This window comes from Periplaneta americana, chromosome 2 (genome assembly GCF_040183065.1).
Source record: "Periplaneta americana isolate PAMFEO1 chromosome 2, P.americana_PAMFEO1_priV1, whole genome shotgun sequence".
In the NCBI taxonomy this organism is placed as follows: Eukaryota; Metazoa; Arthropoda; class Insecta; order Blattodea; family Blattidae; genus Periplaneta; species Periplaneta americana.
This window is the reverse complement of record NC_091118.1, coordinates 85,059,734-85,077,808: the sequence shown is the minus strand read 5'-3', so window position 1 is coordinate 85,077,808 and position 18,075 is coordinate 85,059,734.

Genomic DNA, 18,075 nt, shown 5'->3' with positions numbered 1-18,075 from the left:
TTAATGTTAGAGTCCCATACCTCAAAAACCTGACGTACCATGATAAATCTGATTACAGATCTGGAATTAGCGCATCAATTTCAGTATAAGACACTTGAAGATCTTTTCAGACCAGTGTAATTGAACAACTCGATAACATTTCAAATTTAATATTTTCAGTTGTATAGCCTACTTTAGACGTATGACCGATACTCTTTACTCCGAATTTCCTTTACTACACGTGCCTCTGTTTCATAGTTTGTAGCCTCAAGTGGTTTCGAAAAACCATGTGAGGTCTTCCAGGACTTCTGTATCAAATTTCCCAAGTACTATATTAGCAATGTACCGGCCACAAGTGTCCGTTGTTCCATCTAGATAGCCAGAAATATGTATCCCCTAAATCGTTCCTCATTTCCTTCAGAACCTACAAACATTAATCTTAAAATCTCCTCCTCAAAGTACATTCATTAGGGATGTTTTGTTTGTATATTTATGCAAAAAGTCTCGGAACGTAGCATTCCGGAGCTTATTAAAAGGGATATTTTTGCTGCTACAAACATCACACACAGATTCTCGCAAAATTTATTACAGTATTACTGTTGTCCGCATGAGCGAATGGCTGAATGCTACCGGTATTGGGTATTGTTTCTCTATCTCTTTTACAATTTTCTATTTGCATCGATGTCTTCCGATGCTGATTCAAATTATATTTCTTTTCACATTGTACCTTAAAAATAGAATTCTAAATTAATTTCGAATTTTGAAGAATTTTACTTATATATTTATTCATTAAAACTTCTTATCAACGCGCAACGTAGGCTGCCAGAAATTGCAAAGTATAATTTACAAACTGAAGTGTTGGAATTTATCTTCCCAGTAAAACATTCAAATAATTTGTCTCATATTAAAAAATTCCAACTTATCTGTTTACAACAGTATAGAATTATTTTGTCATCTGTTGTGTACACCGAATCATTATTTTGTCTACTGTTTGTAGGGTGAACTTAATGAAGATGGTGATTTCGACATGACAGATTTTTACACTTAATACAACAGTAGCAAGAAAGAAACTGAGCTAACCAATAATTTTATTAAAAGTGACGTCACAAAATAAAATCATCTGTTTTGTGTTCCACTGTTGGAAAGTAATAATAGTAGGGGCAGGGTTGCCAGACGTCCTGGATTTTCCAGGATTGTTCTGGATTTTAATGGTGTGTCCTGTGTCCTGGATTGAGTTAGGCCTACATTTGTCTCGGAATATAGAATTGGAAAAACACAATTTTTTTCTCATCTATAAAATTATTTTTAAAATTTCGCATTCATTTTTAAGACCCTGTCTAGCCTATGTTCAACGTCGTCGTCAATGCTGCCCGCCGCTTCCTATCTGGTTGTAGCCTATTGGTATAAAACTATCGTATGTACTCGTATTAGATAATATACAATTTCTTCATTCTTTACTCTCTTTAGAAGTTGATTTATTATTAATATGGTTTAAACATTTTATCATGCATTTTTTCCTGTATACATCAGGCTGTAATATGACATTTTACCAGACTTTTGTCAATAATTCAAGAAAATTTCATAATCTAGCAAAAATGTAACAAAATTAAAAGATTACGACGTATATAATTAGTTGAAACACAGAGATAAAACGAATACAATAATTTGTATTGCAGACTTGAATGAATTCAAATGTGTAGTTAAGTTAAGATAAGAACGCAGTATCATCACTTGTCCTGGATTCCTGATGAGAGAATCTGACAACCCTGAGTACGGGTATTACAATCATCCTCAGATATGTTATGCAGTTATGTTATCAACCATGCTTATAGATATGGCGAACTTAGAGCTCGAAACATTAATAATTTCAATCAACTATCATACTAGCTCGTTGATTGCAATGACATACATACATACATACATACATACATACATACATACATACATACATACATACATACATACATACATACATACATACATACATACATACATACATACATACATACATACATACATACACACTGCAAACCCAACATTCTCCAATCTTTCCTATTTTCTGCCTTTCTCTTAGTCTCCGTATATGATCCACATATCTTAATGTCGTCTATCAACTGATATCTTCTTCTGCCCCGAACTCTTCTCCCTTTCACCTTTCCTTCCAGTGTATCCTTCAATAGGCAGTTTCTTCTCAGCCAGTGACCCAACCAATTTCTTTTTCTCTTTCTGATCAGTTTCAGCATCATTCTTTCTTCACCCACTCTTTCCAACAAAACTTCATTTCTTCTTTTGTCTGTTCACGTCACACACTCCATTCTTCTCCACATCCACATATCAAATGCTTCTATTCGTTTCTCTTCACTTCGTCGTAAAAAAGAATTAAATGTTAAAAATAAATGAATCACCAGATGACTGAAAGGAAGGAATGTTCTCATAAACCAAATTATAGTAATTTAGCAATTACTTCTGGTGAGAAAATTTTAATATTGGTGTTATGAGAGGAAAAAACCCTCATAAAATTTCTCATTTCATAAAGAAAGGCATAGTAAGCCCTTAAGGTTAAAAAAGGCAGAAAGCATTAAATAGGCAATTATATAGGCGTTATAAAATTAGTATATTTTGCTCTAGTAAGCATAAAACGTATTAGCTATCAAAAACCTACTATTTTAACTAAAGAAACAAACCTCTGGACATATTAGCAACAGATATGCTTTGTCATGTGATTAGCATGGCGCCAAATCAGCACGTAAGTTAATACGGGGTGACATACCACGGCCTTATCCAGTTCTTACGAACAGGTAAATATACTCGTACTTTCTTGTCGAAAATGTTATCCTGGCTAGCTACATTTGTAGACGGAAACGGAACTACATGTTATTTATTTAGGCCTAAGTGGCGAGCATAGTGACAGAATAAAAAAATGGTTTATTTAACGACGCTCGCAACTGCAGAGGTTATATCAGCGACGTCGGTGTGCCGGAATTTTGTCCCGCAGGAGTTCTTTTACATGCCAGTAAATCTACTGACATGAGCCTGTCGCATTTAAGCCAGACCGGGAACGAACCTGCAACCTCGAGCACAGGGCCAGCACTATAGCAACTACGCTACCGAGGCCGACAGTGATAGATTAATACGCCCATTATTCAATCGCTTATCTTCCAGTGTATTTGACTTTACATAATGCAAGAAGTCTCTTCAGATAGATCTTATGCAATTCATATTCTCTATCGTACAACGTGCAGAATGGATGAGGTGCATTTCTATTCTGTGTAAATATTTCATATAAGAACATGAAATCACAAGTAGAATTGAACATTATGTGTATTAGCTGCAAACGTTTCGTTCGGTGCATATTGCGAATCCTGGAAACACAATACGACTCGCATGAACGTGACGGAAAGTCCAGGAAGAAGAATTTCATGCAGCAGCGTAGATTCCTCATTCCAAGCCTCGACTAACCCCACCCTCAGGTCCAAGCAGCTACAGCTGGTGCGAACTTGTAACGGACGCCGGTATCTGCATCAGCTGCGAAGCTGAAGACCAGTTCACTCCTTCTCGGAGTTACTTCCGCAATTATTACAAAGAATATGTCTACCAAAATAACGCCATTTTTTAATTTAATACTGACGTCAGAAACAAACTTCAATCATTCTGAAAATGTGATTAACTTATATCAACGCATTTTAAGATTCAGTCCTGATATCTATTATCGAACATTATTTTATGTTTTATTATTTTTGTGTTAAATTGTATTGTGTATTCTTATTGTATTGTGTATAAAATTGTATTGTGTATTGTAAATTTTATTGTGTACTGCTTATCATTTTATTGTGCACTGTTAATATTGTATATACCATTGCCACCGGGTGCTTGCCCACTTGCAGTGTAAATAAATACATACATACAAGCAATAGGCCTACAATAATTTACCAAAACCTTGAAATGCAAATACATGATTAATTTTTTTATCAATTATGCGTATGTATAGCATTTCTTTCCACAGTTTCTACGTACAGTATAGCGGAACAAAATCAAAATCTTTACTATAAACATATTAAAAATTTAAAGTAACTTGTAATGTTTTCACTCAATTGATTAACACTCTGTTAAAACTGCCTGTGATGAAGTTTGTTGGAATACCTTCTATTGGAGTGCGTTGTAGGTAGGTTAGTAAAATACCTAAGTCCTTTAAACAACCAAGGGCTGCCAATACTTAAGTTTATTAATCAATCTTGAAATGCAAGCCGTAGTACAAGTGATGAAATGAGGATGATGATGATGATGATTATTCGTAGCCACGTGGGCCACTCGTCTCCCTCCTCCGCGCTTCTGCTTACTACAGAGCTACCGTAATAATAATTAAGTGAATGAGATCCTCCAATGATCACCGCGCCTTTTTATGGCTTGCCTATAGCCACGCTACGGTGACCTTTGAAGTCCGCGTGATCGCCTCTACTCGACTTGGCGTCCCCACGCTATAACCAGTGCATTGACTTGATTCTGGACTTTGAAAGATAAGCCGTTAGTCATTAATCCCAGTACATACATGACTCAATCATTAATTATTGGTCAGGTCTGCACGAGTTATAAGGATGGAATACATTTTAGACTTACAATGTTAACAATGTTACTCTTAACATTAATTATAATCATACCAATTATAATCATATCAATCACAATCATACCAATTATGTCCCTACAATAAGTGGCGCTTATCACATGACAAACATTTAAAGAAACATTTATTTTCTAATGCAAATCAAAGTGGTTTCCATTTGTGAAACAGCTAATGTCTCTGTACTCAATATGTTCCTAAATGCACTACAAATTTTTGGTGTTACATATTGGAATATAAGAATAGTTATTTACGTAACTAGTAAAGAAAGTGATATTTTCGTGCACGAGTGAGACGTTTACGGCCGAGACAAAGTCGAGACCGGAATTTCGAGCGAAAGACACTTTCTTTATTAATAAAAAATATTAATTCATTCACAGTGTTCTGCTCAAGGGCAGGTCTTTCACTGCAAACCCAGCATTCTCCAGTCTTTCCTATTACTAGTTACGTACAATATTTTTTTTGCAAAAAATTAAAATTATTATATTGCAACATTGAGGTGTGTAACGTAATGTATTGTATTAGAGCACTTTATTATACAAGCAGAACAATTCGCCATTTTGAATCCCGCAGTGAAGGGGACATAACAATTTGAACATGGGTTCGTGTACAAGGATAAAGTTATGTATGCATGTTTTGAGGTTGGGAGACAGTAAGCTTTCACTATAGCTGTCTGTGAAATAAGCAAATACAATGGTAAAGTAAATCCATGTGAAAGAATTAAAGTTAAAAAAAAGTTAAAATATAAAGTAAAGTAAATCCTATCTGCGTTAATATTTAGATGAAAATTAATTAATCCTGTAACCAATTCAAAAATATAAAGTAAAGTAGCCCTTATGTGGATTAATGTTTCTATGAAAATTAATTTATTACATAAATGACTATTGTATTATGTAGATTAATGTATTAATAGAAATTAATCAATTAATTCAAAGGTAGATTAATTTCATTACTTCATTTTTGTTTCACTTTGACTCGCTCGGAAACAATGAAACAGCTGATAAAAGCTGTCTGCTATTGCTATCTCCGAACCATGTTCGGGTCATGTCGCGTGAATTCGGCTGGCCCATCTGCGGAAATGTAGCACAGAAATAGAAACAGTTTCTACTCAGCGGATGTCGAAAGGGAAGGAACGAAATCCATACTGCGCATGCGCCGACGCTATAAGTCGAACGACACTGAACAAGAATAGGGACTTAAGACACCGAATCATTATCGATGTGAAAATGTCAGTTCTCATGTTGGATTTCTGCCATTTTATTATCACAGACGTCTATTATAGTTTAGGGCAAATGTGGCACACCACAAATACTGTTTTTAAGCCGAAACTCATAATAGCATATAGCCTAATAGAAGTGTGTTCGATACCTACAACAACCTTGCACTTCTATTCGTTTTAGTGAGTGGATTACATTTTACATCTATCATTGACATTTTTTCTGAAAAAAGTATTCATTTGGGACAAACATGGTAGAAAAAATGTTTGGTGTACTCTATCCAAGGAATAAGTTGCTAAAATCTGCACAGTCTTATTAATTTCAGCCTGCATACACGATGATCGCCCCAGTCCGACAGGTCTCTCGGTAGCATTCGTTAATCCGATGCTGACAGGTGGACAACCCTGCCTCAGCCGTGACAGAGCCAGCTTCCATTCCCAGGGGAGTACTTGATACGTCTCAGGATCCAGCTCCAAGCTCTTAGAACTTAAATCGGCATTTGAAACCAGTATTACCCTCAGGACATTATAACAGCCTACATTTTTTACTATTGAAGATACAGAGGAAATTAGAGGGAACTGAAGAGTGTTGATAGAATTAAAAAGGAAGCAGGAGTGCCCCGAGAAAAAAATCTCTGCAACGTCTGTTTTGTGTACCACACATTTCATCACGATCTGGCAGAAGGTCGAACACGAACCGCCTGGATGGAAAACTAGAATGTTAGCGTTTGACTCACAGACTCTTGTCTTAGTTCTGTCCTAATAATCATGGTGACCCCTGTACCATCTGTGGCTTTCGTTTAGGGAATAGTCAACGACAGAGATTGAGGGGTGGATGTCTGGCGCCGTAAAATGAGACCAGAGAGGAAGGAAACCCGACTGTACACTGTAGGGGGAGCTTTTTCAGGCGTGATAACCAATGTCCCTTTGAGAAACAATATTCGAGTTTGTGTTGTGCAGAAATCTGTAATTACTTGCTCATAGAACTAGCTAATTGTTAAGTACCGAAAGAATATGACTTGCCTATGTTTTTATGAGAATAAAAATAATTTGATGGTACGGAACAATTAATAAAAGTAATATAACATTTATATCATCTCTCCAATTGTCGACAGAAGAAGGTCATGGGAAGTTCAAAATTGAATGGGGGGGGGGAAGGAAGTTATTATGGACCAGGATTCCCAAGTTATTTGCAGTTACCTTAACTTTATTTTTCCATAAGATACTTACTCCAAAGTGGTATGGTATTATCTCATCATTATTCAATAAACATAGTTGCTGGAAAGAGGTAATAATTAAAATAATTTTCATTACTCAAAAACATGGACCGAAGATGGGAGATAGAGTTTCACACCATCTAAAGTCGTATATGGAATTAATAAAGATTACGTAAGATACATAATAATTAATATCCGACGAGAACGGAGAGGAAATTTAATCAAGATACAAATTAGGATAATGTTTAAACTAATGCATAAAATTGTATTTATACGTAAAATAGATACCTATCTTTAAAAGGGAAGAAAGAAACTTAATAAATATCGATATCGCAATCTTCGAAATTAAATTCGTGCCTTGTCGTTTTCAGATTTCAGACAGTATAAACGAAGTCAAATAAGCGTTTCGCGAAACATCCGGCCTCTACTGATGAATGTGTGTGAATAGTACTGCGGTAGTGATTGTGATGACAACGATAATGATTGTGAGGAGGAGAGAGATGTTGGAAAATAAAAAAAAATGTGAAGGGCACGATGCGTCATAATACCGCAAATTTTTACGTAGAATTATGTCTGATATCTTGCGGTCGAGGAGATGGGAACACGGTGCTCGATATGTATAAAAAAAAGGAGGAGGTGAGACCTGGCATGTGAGCTGTGCGAGAGGGGAAACAATGACCTATCAGAAAGAGAGTTTGTTTCTCTAAAACCTATCTTCACCCTCCATGCCAAATTGGTGATACAGCTACAGTATATGGTAAGCTCACAGGATAGGTCTTGCCTCCTCTACTGTACTTATGGTGTAGAAATTGTGAGAAACTGCAATGATAATGGAAATCAGCACTGGTGAGGAAGGAATTTAGTTTCACAATGTTTTCGTTCAATCGAAGAAACTTACAACTAGAGATAGGAATATATATTCATTCATTTAGTGTTCGGCCCAAGAGCAAGTCTTTCAATCCAAACCCAGCTTTCCCCAGTCTTTCCTATTATCTGTCTTCCTCTTTTTTTCCTCATATGACTATATATCTTAATGTCCACACCTGTGGAGTAACGATTAGCGAGTCTGGCCGCGAAACCAGGTGGCCCGGGTTCGATTCCCGGTCGGGGCAATTTACCTGATTGAGGTTTTTTCCGGGGTTTTCCCTCAACACAATATGAGCAAATGCTGTGTAACTTTCGGTGCTGAACCCCGGACTCATTTCACCGGCATTATCACCTTCATCTTATTCAGAAGCTAAATAACCTAAGATGTTGATAAAGCGTCGTAAAATAACCTACTAAAAATATATATCTTAATGTCGTCTATCATCTAATAGGGGCATTCCATGTCAAATCAACACAAAAAGGTGGACTTTTCAATCCGACCACCTCAGATTTTCATTAAATTTGGTAGGATGGTAAAGAACCTTAAGTTAAGTAATTATGTAAAATTTTAGCCCTCAATAATGCACGGTATCCCTACAGCAATTCTGTCAATATGAGAAAAAATGTAAAAATGTCGCATACTATGTCAACAAAAATAATTCATAACTTCTCTTCTAATTGAGGTAGAATCTTAAACTTGGGCTTATTTTAAAGCTAATGGATCATACGTTTCAATAAAAATAGGTTTGCATCAAAGTAATGAATTCTTTATTGAATAGTCACGTGAAACACATTTTAACATTGAATATCTATAAATGCGGGACAAATTATTTCGCGAAAAATGTATGTTATAGAGGTAAGAATATTCTCCCCTTGGTGCAAGTTTCATTTTGGAAACGTTTCAGGAATATCAATAAAAAAATATATCAATGTATTGGTTTGTAGCACTTAACCCCGTCTTACACCAACACTGCATGCGCACGAGTTCCTACTTGTCTGATAAGCTGCGTCATCGATCTGTCAGGCCGTCATGAGTGGCAGTTTATACACTATTCAATTTATACAAAACGTGCAATCTGTTTCAAGTGCAGTGTCGTTAGTTTTCGTAGTATGTGGTAGTTTTGTGCGATGTAATGGAGTCGCGTTTTAAGTTATAGGCCTATGTTTGCTGCAATCCCTTCGAGAAATCAGGGCACTGTAATTAGAGGAAAAATTTAATAATTGTTATATCGTGGATGCTTAATGTATTTCCTGATTTAAAACAGGAAGAAAAGGTGTGCGCTATGTGTCGCAAAGAAATAAAATTATAATATTATGCTATTACGCAGAATCCTCATAATGACTCTAGTAATGAAGAATACGTCGACTCTACAGCAAATGTAAATTCATTAAATACAAGTCTTTTTGATCAAGGTGTGTTCCTTATTAAACAAGAAAGGCTACAACAAGAGAAATATAAGAGACAGAAATTTGAAAATATTGTAAAAGACAAAGTCTTCGATATAAAGATGCCGAGGAACCATGACCTTTCTGATTCTGAAATTTTGTCTCAGTTGCAGGAAAATTTTAAAAATTCAGGTAAAAGTGAGAGAATCACCATTTTAACACTACTACCTAAAATCTGCAGCGTAAATAATATAAAAAAAGAGTTTCTTTCAGCTTTCGAATACATAATTCGGAAAGCCAAAGTCCTGGCAAAGGGAAAGGGAATTTTGTGTTCACCAAATCCGAAACCTGGAAAACCCTTGCTCGCGGCTGTTGCCGGTAAAGTTAAAGAATTCTGTTGTTCTGACGAGATAAGCAGAATGATGCCTGGTAAGAAATATTTGTTGTGATTAAAGAATCAGGGAGTAAATCATATGAGCAGAAATTAATTATATGCAGTGTTTAAAAATTCTAACCCTGATCAAGAAATTGTATTCTAGCTGGAGTTAGTGGACTATACTGCTTGTGTTTGTGTCCTATCAGAATGTAAAACTTATGCCGGAAGCAATTTATTAAAGTTTCAGGTCTACGTGGATTTCAAGAAAATTTTTCTTTATACTTTCCAACTTAACATTTCTTGGCTACTATGGTGTGCAATCTTCCTCATATAAATTGCTTGTTCAGGAAATGTACAGAATGTCCTGAACCATTCAAAATAAGAGAGGGTTTAGAGAAATGTTTCGTATAAAACTGCAGTGAATCAGTGACCTACAAGCAGTGGATGACGACTGACCGATCAACGCTTGAGACTATAATGAAACCCACAGACAAATTTTTCGACTGTCTCTTGGAGAAACTTGGTGATTTACTGACTCACTCATTTATATCATCTGAACAAAGTAAGTTTCTACGTGATATGAAATCATTTCTACAGCCATGCCTGCTTGTTGTGTTATGCGTCTTCGGTGAAAACTATTATTTCGTAATCCAAGATGAAATTCAGTCATATCAAAGGACTAATGTGCAGACAACCATTCATACTTTCATAGGCTAATATATCATAACGAATCGTCATCCGATACAGTCTCTATTAAAAATCTGGTAATAATTTCACACTGCCCGAAATATGACACTACAGCTGTACATCTGTTTCAAAAATATCTAATGGAGTCATTAAAACAAACATCTGTAATTTACCACAAAAATTATGTATTTCTTCGATGGATTCTCTGCTCAGTATAAAAATAGAAAAACATTTCCTGAACCTCACATTACATGAAGAAGATTTTGGATTTCCAACACAATTGCATTATTTTTGCATATCGCATGGCAAAAGAGCATGCTTCGTTGTAGGTGGGACACTTAAAAGGTTTGCAGAGACCATCCGATAAACAAATAACTACACCTAGGGAATTGTACGACTGGACAATTCATCACCTCCCAAACATTAATACCGTTTATGTGACTAAAAAAGGCTATACTGAAGAGGAAAAAATGCTTCCTCTTCGATTTGCAAAATCCACTGCAGTGCCTGGAACACAAGTTTCATACAGTCCTACTGTTTAGGATGGGTATTATACTTGCTAAGCAGTTTTAAAATGCAGTTGAAACGACGCAGCATCCTGTCTGGAAAGATGATCAGGCTATTTCATCTCAGCAATGAAAGGTAAGCATTTCTTACAGAACTTCAGGTTTAACAAAATCCATGTGACAATAATTTATTTCAGATAATAATTTAAACAATTCGAATTATGTACTACATGTTAAATTACATAGCGACATTCAAGAATATGATCAAATATAATTAAATACAACGAATGTATGGGACATAATTATCGCGACTTACACGGTTAGCTTACGCTTGCAGTGACATAATAATTTTTATCTTTATAACCTATGAAGATTCCAAGTTGAAACTTATCAGTTCATTATATCACTAATTGAGGCGCACTATATATTTTTTTCATTAAAATAGAACCCCTGCATTTTTAAATATGAATATATGAAAATTGTTTCACCATGTTTTTTTAGTGAAATTGAATACATGCAGAAAACAATATAAGTAATAAAAACTATCACATATTAAGAATGCATCACCCAATTTTTGTAAATTTATCTGGAGACGTTGTTGAGATATATAACTTTAATTGAAGCGGCGTGCTTACAAAAATGTGATTTCTCTCCATGTTTGAAACGCCACTGACAGAAAACGAAAAGCACAGGATGTATGAAACTCGGCAGTTTTAGTTAGCGCGGCAGGTCAAACAAACCCTCAAAATTTGGAAGAAATCTGAATCGGTCGGGTTGAGTGCCTTGTTGATTTGATATGGAATGACCCAATATCTTCTTCTGCCCCGAATTCCTCTCCCGTTCACCATTCCTTCCAATGCATCCTTCAGTAGGCAGTTTCTTCTCAGCCAGTGACCCAACCAATTCCTTTTCCTCTTCCTGATCAGTTTGAGTATCATTCTTTCTTCACCCACTCTTTCCAACACAGCCTCATTTCTTATTCTGTGTGTCCACTTTACACATTCCACTCTTCTCCATATCCGCATTTCAAATACTTCTATTCGCTTCTCTTCACTTCGTCGTAATGTCCATATTTCTGCCCCATACAATGCCATACTCCAAACAAAGCACCTCACTAGTCTCTTCCTTAGTTATTTTTCCAGAGGTCCGCAGAAGATACTATTTTTTTTTCTATTAAAAGCTTCCTTGGCCATTGCTATCCTCCTTTTGACTTCCTGGCAGCAGCTCATGTTACTGCTTATAGTACACCCCAAGTATTTGAAGCTGTTCATTTGTTCTACAGCCTCATTTAGAATTCGCAAGTTTATCTTCTGTAGTTTTATTCCTATGACCATGGCCTTCGTCTTGTTGGCTTTTATCTTCATCCCATACTGCTCACAGCTGTCATTTAGTTCCAGTAGCATATCCGTTAGTATCATTTCCTCTTCTGCTATCAACGCTATATCATCAGCAAATCTTATGCACTTTATTCTTCTTCCTCTTACTATCACTCCTCCTATGTTCTGAAAACAGTTTTTTACTAGCTTCTCCAAGTAGATGTTGAATAGGATAGATCATGAAGGACATCCGACGTACTCCTCTCCCAATTTCACTTCATTCTGACATTTCTTCTTCTACCTTGACTTCCACTTTTTGTTTCATATAAAGATTACTGAACAGTCTTCTCTCTTTCCAATCCACACCAATACAGACACACACATACACACACACAAAAACACACACATAAAACACTCACACAAAAGAACACACACACAGAAAAAAAACACACACACAGAGAATAGGAACAAGATGGCGATGAGTCTAGTTGGCGTGATACTTCGAGTGCGTCTTCAACAGTGTAAGTGAGTGTACAACAGTGTAAGTGAGTGTAGTGAGCAGATCAAGTAGCCTAAAGTGTTGTAATCTGTACATTCGCGAAAGTTGACCGTGTGATATTGTTAGTGCGACCACCAATTGTGACCACATTAAGAAAACAAGTCATTAATTGTCGGGACGTCGCCATAGTCGAGTCATCTAAGATACGTTGATTCCTGAAATCTCTGTCGCCTGATCTTCCACCGCAAGAAGCGAATCCAGTAGGCAGCTTTGCCGAGGAAGAAGCTGTACCCTTGCATCAACGCCGGGACTGGGCTGGAGAGAGACTGAACGAGGGTGGCAGCTGAAACAGCTCCACCGCCTCAGCACCAGAACGGGAGAGAGGCCGCATGTATGCTGGACCGGAGGACCACGACACACAGGAAGGCAGAGAACACAAAATGGCAACGAACGGCGAAGATACAGTGGATAACGCTCTTAGTATATTAGCAAGTGTGACGGAAAAAAGCGGCAACCTTAGAAAGGATCTTAAAACTGACATTCTCCAAGCAGTAAGTATCATAAGGAGTGAATTTGCTAAGCTTTACAATGTGATAGAAGAGAAGTGTAAACGGACTTCGGACTTGGAAGCTAGAAATGCGGAAATGGAGTCGATTCTTCAAGCGCTATCTCCTGGCGCGAACGGTCCGAGAAGAGAAACGCAGACGACATCCCCTGGCTCCCACTCACAATCCGGAATCAGCGATCAGACGGGAGCACCTCCTACCAGACGTCCGGAGAAGCTCTACTCCAATGTCTTGCAAGGAACCAACAAAAATAGTTCAATAGGAAATAAGACTTACAAACTATTTGTCAAATCAAAAAACAACCAGAGTGCTGAATATACCAAGACCCTGCTTAAGTAAAAACTCAACCCGACGCAAATGAAAGTAGGCATACATGCTTTGAAAACCCTAAAAAATGGCCAAGTAATGATTGAGTCCGGGAAGAAAGATGAATTGGTGAAAGTTTCGGAGAAAATAAATGAAGTCTGTGGCGACGAGCTTGAAAGTTATTTACCCATACTAAAAAACCCAAGAATAATAATATTTAATGTACCCGAGGAGGTAAATATAGAGAATGCCGAGGACGCAATCATATCTCAGAATTCAGAATTAAATTTGAGTATAGGTGACGTTACTCCAAAATTCGTATTCGAAGATAGAAAGAAGCACAAAAAACCTAGTAGTAGAAATGCGATCTGAAATACGCAAACGGTTAGCAGGAACAAAGCTTAAAATAGGGTGGCATGTCTGTAATACTGACGATTATCTAACCGTTCTGCGCTGCTACAAATGCTCTAAATACAACCACAGAGCTCAGGAATGCAAAGGAGAACTAGTGTGCCCACACTGCTCACAGAACCATAGAAAGTCAGACTGCAAAGCAAATAAAGAAGATCACCGATGTATCAACTGCGTTAACTTCAATAAATACAACAATAGAGCTGCAATTCGTGAAAATCATTCATCACTTGACAGGAGCTGTATTTGTTACATAATTGCACTAAAGAAGTTAGCAGAAAAGATCGACTATTGAAATGGAAAATGTTAACCCTACACACAAAAAATGCAACCACTTACGTTTTGTACAAGTTAATCTACAACACAAGCGCGCAGCAACAACCAACTTGGTCCAACTTATGCAAGAAGCTCAAATAGACATTGCTCTTGTGCAGGAGCCGTATAATATCCATAATCATCTTGCCGGAATACCAAAATCCCTTAGAACGTTTGTGAGTGGGAACGGAAGGAAACGATCGGCTGTAATCGTAAATAACAAAGAAGTCGACGTACTACTCATCACACAATTATCGAATGAAGACTGTATCGTAGCCGAAATAAGCTACAAAAACTTGAAATTCTACGGAATATGTTCATATTTCGATATCACACTAGACATCATCATAAACATTAGAGCAGTAAAGCACATTATGCAATTCTCAAAGGGACAAGGGCTATTAATAGCAGTTGATAGCAACGCCAGGAATAAAACATGGCATGACACTGTAACTAACCAACGAGGTAAAACTCTAGAAGATTTTTTGATGATCAGTAACCTACACATCATAAATGAAAGATCAGAGCGAACTTTTGAAACTATAAGAGGCAGTAGTTACGTGGACCTAACCATAGTTAACTCCCGATTATTACGGCACGTTAAAGATTGGTCATGCGGCGCACAAGAAAGTTGTTCGGATCATAAGTTACTCACATATAACATTACAGTGGAGGCAAGACATAACACCGCTATAGGAAATGTGAGGTCAAGATACATAGTAAGGGAAGAGGAACTAGAAAAGTTTGATACCCTGTTCATATCTAAAGTTGCATCCAATTTTAACTATAAGGAAGAAAATAAAAGCACGAACCAAGTCGAACAGGAACTGTGCGAAAAAAAAAATATCTACGAGCACGTGAAAGACCTAATAGACGCAGCATTCTCTTGCATCATAGAAACTAGCAACGCCACCTTTAAAGTTTCAAGAGGAGCCAAACATGTAATGAAGAGAAAGACATAGCCTCCTGGTGGACAGACGAGCTAACAGTGCTAAGGAAAAAGACAAATGCACTTAGGAGAAGATACCAATGAACATATAATAACGAGACCCTAAGACAAGAAAGAAGAGGAAAGTACTTGGAAGGAAAACGAGTATATGAAGAGAAACTGCAAGAAACAAAAATACAATCTTGGAAAGCATTCTGTACCATTGACGAAGGAACCAACCCTTTGAACCAAGCATACAAAATAGCATCCGGAAAAACTAGATCTCCAACTACATTGAACACACTATTAAAAGAAGACGGAACCTATACTACGGACACGAGCAGCACAATAACATATATGATTGAAAACTTCATACCCGAAGATGGACAACACAACGATAACGACCAACACAGGAAGATCAGAAAGGAAGTTCAAGAGCCAATAGGCACTGAGGACGACATGGATTTCACTACAGAAGAGATAATGACAACTCTAAATAAATTCAACCCAAAAAAGTCTCCTGGAGAGGACGGATTATCCAGCGAAATCCTCATGAGGGCTATCAAAGTCCTTCCTCTATTCTTTACCAAAATGTATAACGTATGTCTGCAGAAGGGCTGTTTCCCCACAAAATGGAAACGTTCAATCATCGTCCCACTCATCAAGCCGGGCAAAGAGGACTGCAACGACGTGTCCAAATTTCGCCCCATCAGCTTACTGAATATCGGAGGCAAACTGCTGGAAAGATTGATGATCGACAGGATATTGTATCACACATACTCCAATGAACTCCTTAACAATAATCAATATGGATTCACCCCCCAGAGAGGAACAGTGGACGCAGTGGTAGAAGTTAAGAACTTCTTAGAAAAGAGCCTGAGCTCGAAAGAATGTGTCGTTATAGTCAGTCTGGACGTCAAAGGGGCGTTTGACGCAGCCTGGTGGCCCAGCATCCTTAAACAACTAAGAGAACTTCAATGCCCTAAAAATCTGTATAGTCTAACAGCCAGCTACTTTAGCAACAGAAGAGCAATTTTTTCAATTAACAACTACACAACAGAAAGAGAAGTTCAAAAAGGTTGCCCACAAGGATCATGTTGCGGCCCTGGATATTGGTATATCATGTTCAACTCACTCCTAAATCTGGACTTCAGCAGCCGAACCAAAGCCATAGCCTTCGCAGATGATCTAATCATTCTCACAAGGGGAAAGTTCAAACTAGAAGCAGAACAAACCGCAAACCAAGACATCAAGAAGATCGAGAACTGGGCAACCAAAAACAAAATAGAATTTAACGCCAAAAAATCTAAGACTCTCTTCATAACAAAGAAAAGGAACGAGGACAGAAATGTCAGCATTTACTTGAACCATAAAAGGCTGGCTCAAACTGAGGAAATTAAATACTTAGGAATATATATAGACACCAAATTCAACTTCACTACTCATATAGATCATGTCGCAGAAAACTCGCTGACCTTGATAAACAGATTGGCAAGAACAGCTAAGCTACAATGGGGCTTAGATCACAAATCGCTCAAGACAATTTATGAAGGAGCCATTGTGCCTATATTAACTTACGGAGCACCAGTGTGGGCGGAAGCCATTAAGAAAAATAAGAACCTCACGAAATTCAAGAGGATACAACGGCTAATCAACATCAAAATAGCCAAAGCCTACCGGACTATTTCTTATGATGCCTCCTGCATACTAGCTGGCGTACCCCCCATAGCCATAACAATAGAAGCAAAAGTACAAACTTACAACAAGAGTCGACAACGCGGAATACGATTCCCCACTGGAACCTAAATACTGGCGACATCCTGCACAATCACCAGTCATTCACGAAGTGGAACAAGGAGCCCTATATCCAACCGAAGTGTATACCGATGGTAGCAAGACCGGAGAAAATGTAGGAGCAGCAGGAATTATATTCGAGAACGGGAACCCAACACAACAACTTACAACTTACTTACTTACAAATGGCTTTTAAGGAACCCGAAGGTTCATTGCCGCCCTCACATAAGCCCGCCAGCGGTCCCTATCCTGTGCAAGATTAATCCAGTCTCTATCATCATACCCCACCTCCCTCAAATCCATTTTAATATTATCCTCCCATCTACGTCTCGGCCTCCCTAAAGGTCTTTTTCCCTCCGGTCTCCCAACTAACACTCTATATGCATTTCTGGATTCGCCCATACGTGCTACATGCCCTGCCCATCTCAAACGTCTGGATTTCAAGTTCCTAATTATGTCAGGTGAAGAATACAATGCGTGCAGTTCTGTGTTGTGTAACTTTCTCCATTCTCCTGTAACTTCATCCCGCTTAGCCCCAAATATTTTCCTAAGCACCTTATTCTCAAACACCCTTAACCTATGTTCCTCTCTCAGAGTGAGAGTCCAAGTTTCACAGCCATATAGAACAACCGGTAATATAACTGTTTTATAAATTCTAACTTTCAGATTTTTGGACAGCAGACTGGATGATAAGAGCTTCTCAACCGAATAATAACAGGCATTTCCCATATTTATTCTGCGTTTAATTTCCTCCCGAGTGTCATTTACATTTGTTACTGTTGCTCCAAGATATTTGAATTTTTCCACCTCTTCGAAGGATAAATCTCCAATATTTATATTTCCATTTCGTACAATATTCCCGTCACGAGACATAATCATATACTTTGTCTTTTCGGGATTTACTTCCAAACCGATCGCTTTACTTGCTTCAAGTAAAATTTCCGTGTTTTCCCTAACCGTTTGTGGATTTTCTCCTAACATATTCACGTCATCTGCATAGACAAGAAGCTGATGTAGCCCGTTCAATTCCAAACCCTGCCTGTTATCCTGAACTTTCCTAATGGCATATTCTAAAGCGAAGTTAAAAAGTA